This window comes from Primulina eburnea, chromosome 14 (assembly GCF_022965805.1).
Source record: "Primulina eburnea isolate SZY01 chromosome 14, ASM2296580v1, whole genome shotgun sequence".
Classification (NCBI taxonomy): domain Eukaryota; kingdom Viridiplantae; phylum Streptophyta; class Magnoliopsida; order Lamiales; family Gesneriaceae; genus Primulina; species Primulina eburnea.
In genome coordinates, this window is record NC_133114.1 from 2349598 (window position 1) to 2356159 (window position 6562).

Below are 6562 nucleotides of genomic sequence, written 5' to 3' on the forward strand. Positions count from 1 at the left end.
TCATACTAGAGTTGTGCAATGCCCTCATTGCACAAAACGAAACAGACACTAAAAATGCAAACACAAATGCAGACTGAAAACATGAAAGCTAATAAACATGCTAGACGGAAACAATGAAAAGAAAGAAAAACAGAAAAGCGGTAAAGGGAAATAAAGTGCGAAGGAGGGGAAACAGTAAACTCCCCTGATCAAGTGTCATCCTCATCCTGCTCCGGCGGTGGCACTCCTGCGGCCTCCCCATGCTGAGAGTAATCGTACTGGAACCGGAACGGGGGAGGGGGTAGCGGAGATGGTGGGATGGTCGATGGGTCAACGCCCCCTTGCACAAGCAGCGAGCGCATCATGGAGTCAATGTGAGACAGATGGTCGGTGACATACGAGTTGAATTGACCCTGATGCGTTTGGAAGGCTAGATTTTCATCCATTTTATCATTTGTCGTCCGCCTGCGGGGTTGTGGTGGGCGGCGCTAGAGCCACCTACATTTTCCTCGTCAGTGGGGAAGTCAATCTGTCGCTTGGCATACTTTCGCTTATCGTCTTCGATGCAAATCGGCTTCATGGGTTGAATCCACTCCTCGTCGTCCCGGAATAGAACTCCCGCCCGGGCACACAACTCGGAGATAATTGTCGGGAAGAACAGACCGACGTGACTGTTGCGAGCACACAACATGATTTGAGAGTGGATAAGTGTGCCCACATTCACGTCGTAGCCGTGAGTTAACGCAAAAAGGAGAACCGCTCGTTCCTTTTGGACCTCGCTCTTATGCGAGACCGGCATCATCCGTCGGGCCACAAATAAGTACCACATGGCAGCGTCAACGGTCAAGAATTTCTCGTCGAAACAGCTCGGCGGTCCACCCACTGGTTTCCACATCGCACCCGCACCCGGATGACATAGCGCGGTGATAATCAAGTCATAGTTCGGGTCAGCAGCTAAAGCCTCAAAACGAGAGTTGTCGACCTCCGCCGTTTCCAACAGTGCATTGATAGTTGCCGAGTCACACGGGACATGTACACCCCGAACAAACACCGTCCCATTTCTCCCCTCCATAGCATTCGCGTAAAATTCACGCACCACCGAAACTACCGCCGCCTTAGGATGATTGGAAAAAGTTTCCCATCCGCGCCGTTCCAATTCTATCCGAGTTCCTAGGTGCCTATCGGCAGATTCTTTTCGGAATCCCCTCTCTACTATCGGATTTCTATTCATCTTGGCATGCTCATACCTAGCCCGAGCTTCTTCACTAACAAAGCGATGCCTATCAAAAGTCGAAGACGAGGAAGAAGCAGAAGTACCTCTTTGTTTCTTCTTTGGAGCCATATTAGTGGATGAGAGAGATTTTGGGGGAATCGGAGAAGATGACGCTTGAATTCCGCAGGAGGCGCTTGCCCACGATGCTTGAATCTTGATGGTTGGAGTGATTCCCTGCAAGAAGATGAGAGAAGAAGAGGCAAGAGTTAGGGATTTGGGAAGAGGGAATTAGAAAATTTCGTGCAGAATGAAAGAGGAAAGGGGGAATTCGCGCATATAAAGTACTCGCGCTCGAGCGGTAAAAAGTTACCGCTCGAGCGCGAACCTCTCTGGGCTGAAAAGTCAGAGGTAAGCGCGGGCGCTCGAGCGGTAAGAAATCACCGCCCGAGCGCCAAGTTTCTGTACGCCAAGGTAAATTTCGCGCTCGAGCGGTACAAAAATACCGCCCGAGCGCCAACCTCGCTGCCTAAAACGCTTCCAATTTTTTTTTTTTAATTTTTTTTTTTAATATGAAAACATAAACTTAAACTAACACTAAAATCAAATTAAATGCAAGATGAAGGGAAGAGATGTAGTTCTCAATTTATAGTCGAGAGCTTGACTGTCGGTCTGTCTCAGTTCGGCAAGTCTTGGAACCGGGGGATTCCAAGTTGTGGCTCAACTGTGCCACCCATGTAGTGCTTTAGACGCTGGGCGTTGACCGTAAACGTCCCATCCTTCCCATCTTGCAATTCTACAGCTCCCGATGGATAGACTTTCGAGATCACGAATGGACCTGACCATCGCGACCTCAATTTTCCGGGAAACAAGCGCAACCGGGAGTTGTAGAGCAGAACACCTTCACCCTCCTTAAACTCTCTCTCGATGATTCTCTTGTCATGCGCCTTTTTGGTTTTTTCTTTGTAAGACAGTGCGAGATCGTAAGCCAAATTCCGGAACTCCTCCAATTGGTCCAACTGAAGCAAACGCTGTTCACCTGACAGTGCGAGATCGTAAGCCAAATTCCGGAACTCCTCCAATTGGTCCAACTGAAGCAAACGCTGTTCACCTGACCGCTTGGATGCCGTCCTTGTTGGTCCGAAGTGACCACCTACCTCACGGTCATGGCAATGGTTGAGAATTTGATCAAACTCTTCTTCCGCAACACACCGTCTTATCATGGCATCTGCACAAATTTTGAACAAGAAAGGTTCCTCCCAAAAATAATACTTCACGTCCGAAAAGAATTTCTTTCTTTGGTGAAATGTTAAATTTGGGGGGGGGGAGGGGGGGGGGGTTGAGCCTGTAACAAGAAAATTTGCAAAATTGGCATACCATGGACAATTTTTCACCTCAAACAACTGCTCATCTGGGAACCAATCATTAATCGCATCAGTCACACAATCATTACTGATAAATTCTAATCTAGACAAATGATCTGCAACCATATTCTCAACACCCTTCTTATCTTTTATCTCCAAATCAAATTCTTGCAATAATAAAATCCACCGAAGTAAGCGTGGCTTTGCATCTTTCTTTGCAAGTAAATATTTAAGTGCAGAGTGATCAGTAAACACAATTACTTTCGACAAAACAAGATAAGCATGAAACTTGTCAAGTGCAAACACTACTGCAAGTAACTCTTTTTCGGTGGTGGCATAATTCAATTGTGCTTCATCTAGAGTCCTACTTGCGTAGTATATGGTGTGAAATACCTTGTTTTGTCTTTGTCCGAGGACAGCACCCACCGCAGTATCGCTAGCATCGCACATGATCTCGAAGGGTAGATCCCAATCCGGTGCCACCAAGACAGGAGCCGTCACTAAGCGCTCTTTCAACTTCTCGTATGCCTGCAAACAATCAGAATTGAAATCAAAAGGCACATCTTTCATGAGTAAAGAAGATAAAGGTTTTGCAATTTTAGAAAAATCTTTGATGAAACGTCGGTAAAAACCGGCGTGGCCTAGAAAACTTCTAACTCCCTTTATGGACGTCGGAGGTGGTAAGTTCTTGATAACTTCAACTTTCGCCTTATCCACCTCTATTCCGTGCCCCGAAACCTTGTGCCCTAGGACAATTCCCTCTTGTACCATAAAGTGGCATTTTTACCAATTAAGCACCAAGTTTGTCTCCTCACATCTCCTCAACACTACCTGCAAGTTCTGCAAACAATCATTAAAAGACGAGCCAAAAATCGAGAAGTCATCCATAAATATCTCAAGAAAAGTTTCAATCATATCATGGAATATAGCAGTCATGCATCGCTGAAAAGTGGCAGGGGCATTACACAAACCAAATGGCATCCGTCTAAAAGCAAAAGTGCCATAAGGACAAGTGAAGGTGGTTTTCTCTTGGTCCTCGGGCGCAATCATGATTTGGTTATACCCAGAATACCCATCTAAAAAACAATAGAACTCATGACCCGCTAACCTCTCAAACATTTGATCAATAAAGGGAAGGGGAAAGTGGTCTTTACGGGTAGCATCATTCAATTTCCTATAATCAATGCACACACGCCATCCCGAAACAGTCCTAGTGGGTATTAATTCATTATTTTCATTTGTGATAACAGTAATCCCACCTTTCTTTGGCACACACTGAGCAAGACTTACCCATGCACTATCAGATATAGGATAGATAATACCTGCGTCGAGAAGCTTAATTGTTTCAGCCTTTACTACCTCTTGCATCTTTGGATTTAATCGTCTTTGAGGTTGCACAAGAGGTGAGTACTTCTCTTCCATCAAGATCTTGTGCATGCAGATGGATGGATTTATTCCTTTGATATCTGCCACCTTCCACGCAAATGCACCCTTGTGCGCTTTCAAAACTTCCAACAGCTTGTCTTCCATCACATCTGTCAAAGCAGCAGAAATAATGACAGGTAAAGTGTTATTCTCACCTAAGTATACGTACTTGAGGTGTGGAGGCAACGGCTTTAGCTCAAGCGTTGGTGGATCCTCGATGCTTGACCTTTGAGGGGTCAAATCTCTTCGTTCTCCTAGATCCTCCAGTCGCATCCTTATTGGCCTTCTCCATGGTTGGTTGGCATTAAAGTGTGCCACAATTTCAGCTCTTTCTTCGTCTAACTCCTCTTCCCCCAACTCAGTATTGATAGTGGCCTCCAAAGGGTCCCTAAGAGCATCCTGCACATAGTTGGATACAAGAGAGTCAAAAGCATCAATTCTAAAACAACTATCAGAATGCAGTGTGTGCTTAAGTGCATTAAAAACATCAAATGTAATCTCTTCTTCGCCCACTCTCAATCTCAACTTTCCCTCTTGCACATCAATAAGTGCCTTGCCAGTCGCAAGGAATGGTCTTCCCAAAATGAGAGGCATCTCGGTATCCTCCTCCATGTCGAGCACCACGAAATCGGCAGGAAAAATGAATTTGTCCACCTTCACTAGCACATCCTCGACTACTCCGCGGGGGTACTTGGCCGATCTGTCAGCCAGTTGCAAGGACATCCTTGTCGGCTTAGGCTCTCCCAACCCAAGTTTCCTAAACACAGAAAATGGCATCAGATTAATACTTGCACCAAGATCACATAATGCTTTATGAAAAATAACATCACCAATCATGCAAGGAATAGAGAAACTCCCTGGGTCTTTTAGCTTAGGTGGGATTTTGTTTTGCACCAAAGCGGAGCAATTTTCAGTTAAGTTGACTGTCATATGATCCTCCAACTTCCTCTTATTTGCTAAGATATCCTTCAAAAATTTAGCATAACTAGGCATTTGCATTAGAGCATCGACAAAGGGAATATTGATATGCAACTTTTTAAACACCTCGAGAAACTTACCAAATTGTGCATCTAGTTTTGCTTTTTTCAATGCAGCAGGAAAAGGAGGCGGCATAACAATTTTTGGTTGTGTAGTGGGTGCTAGTGTAGGGTTAGAAGACTTACCTTTAGATGTCGCATCTTGTTCATCCGGCACTTGGCTTTTCTCTTTTTCTCTAGGCTCCAAAACTTTTCCGCTCTTCAACTCAATGGCCTTCACTTGCTCTTTTGGATTAGTCTCGGTATTACTTGGCAAGGTGCCCGGCTCTCTACTTGCTATCATCTTGGCCAACTGTCCAATTTGATTCTCAAGTCCCTTAATCGACGCATCCTGATTTTGAAGTCTAGTTTCAGTGGATGAAATAAACTTCGACATCATTTGCTCCAAGTTGGACTTTTCTTCTCTAGGAGGATCGGATCTGTACATCGATTGTTTCCCATATTGTTGTCCTCCTTGCGGCCTATTATGACTGTTTTGACCGCCCCATGAGAAGTTGGGATGTTGCCTCCACCCAGGATTATATGTGTTCGAGTAAGGGTCATTCCTTGGGCGGTTTTGGACTCCCACTTGATTCACCGGTGCCTCATCTTGCACATAGAAGGGATTTCCATCTTGACAGTCTTTCACATAGTGTTCCCCTCCACACTTCTCACAGAATATCTCTTGAAGACGCATCGCCGTGCCACCCACATTCAAGCTATCAAGTTTCCTGTTTAAAGCATCAAGTTGCGCAGTAATAGCAGAAAACTCAGTTACCTGGTGAACTTCTCCTTTGGTTGTTTCTGTCAGATTGGGGATGATAACTGCTGGCAGCCATTTCCTCTAACAATTCATATCCTTCCTCCGCGGTCTTTCTCAACAGGTTTCCACAAGCAGCCGCATCTATCATAGTATGGTTAGGAGTAAGCAAACCATAATAAAATGTTTGAACGACTAACCCAAGTGGTAACTCGTTATGTGGGCATCTTCGTAGTAGGTCCTTGAAACGCTCCCATGCCTCATATAGAGATTCCTGATCGAATTGAGCAAATGTTGTAATGTCTGCCCGCAACTTCATGGTTTTTGATGGGGGAAAGTATTTGATAAGAAACGCTGTCGCCATGTCCTCCCAAGTGGTGATTGAACCTATAGGCAAACAATTCAACCATGCTTTAGCTTTATCACGTAAAGAGAAAGGAAATAAACGTAACCTAACAGCATCATCAGAAACTCCATTGAATTTAAAAGTATCGCAAATCTCAAGGAAATCCGCGATGTGCGTGTTTGGGTCATCTACTGCAGTTCCTCCGAATTGGACTGTGTTCTGAATCATCTGGATTATAGCTGGCTTGATTTCAAATTGATTTGCCCGCACCATAGGCCTCACAATGCTAGGGCGTGCACCATCCAAAGAAGGTTGGGCATACTCTAACATTTGTATGCGGCGTGGCATCTCAATATGTCTCTCTTCACGCTGTGCCTCTTCACGTTCTGGCTCGTGTCTCTCCATAAGTTCTTTAAGCCTCTGTTGTTGTCTTCTCCTGCGGAAGGTTCTTTCAATTTCAGG

At 45.0% G+C, this 6562-nt stretch overlaps 1 non-coding gene across 1 annotated transcript; it reads left to right on the top strand.

The window, feature by feature from the left end:
* Positions 1 to 5963: 5963 nt before the first annotated feature.
* On the top strand, positions 5964 to 6069 carry LOC140813382 (small nucleolar RNA R71). The gene has a single exon (XR_012113917.1). It is a non-coding gene; the product is annotated as a small nucleolar RNA R71 (small nucleolar RNA).
* Positions 6070 to 6562: the final 493 nt, after the last annotated feature.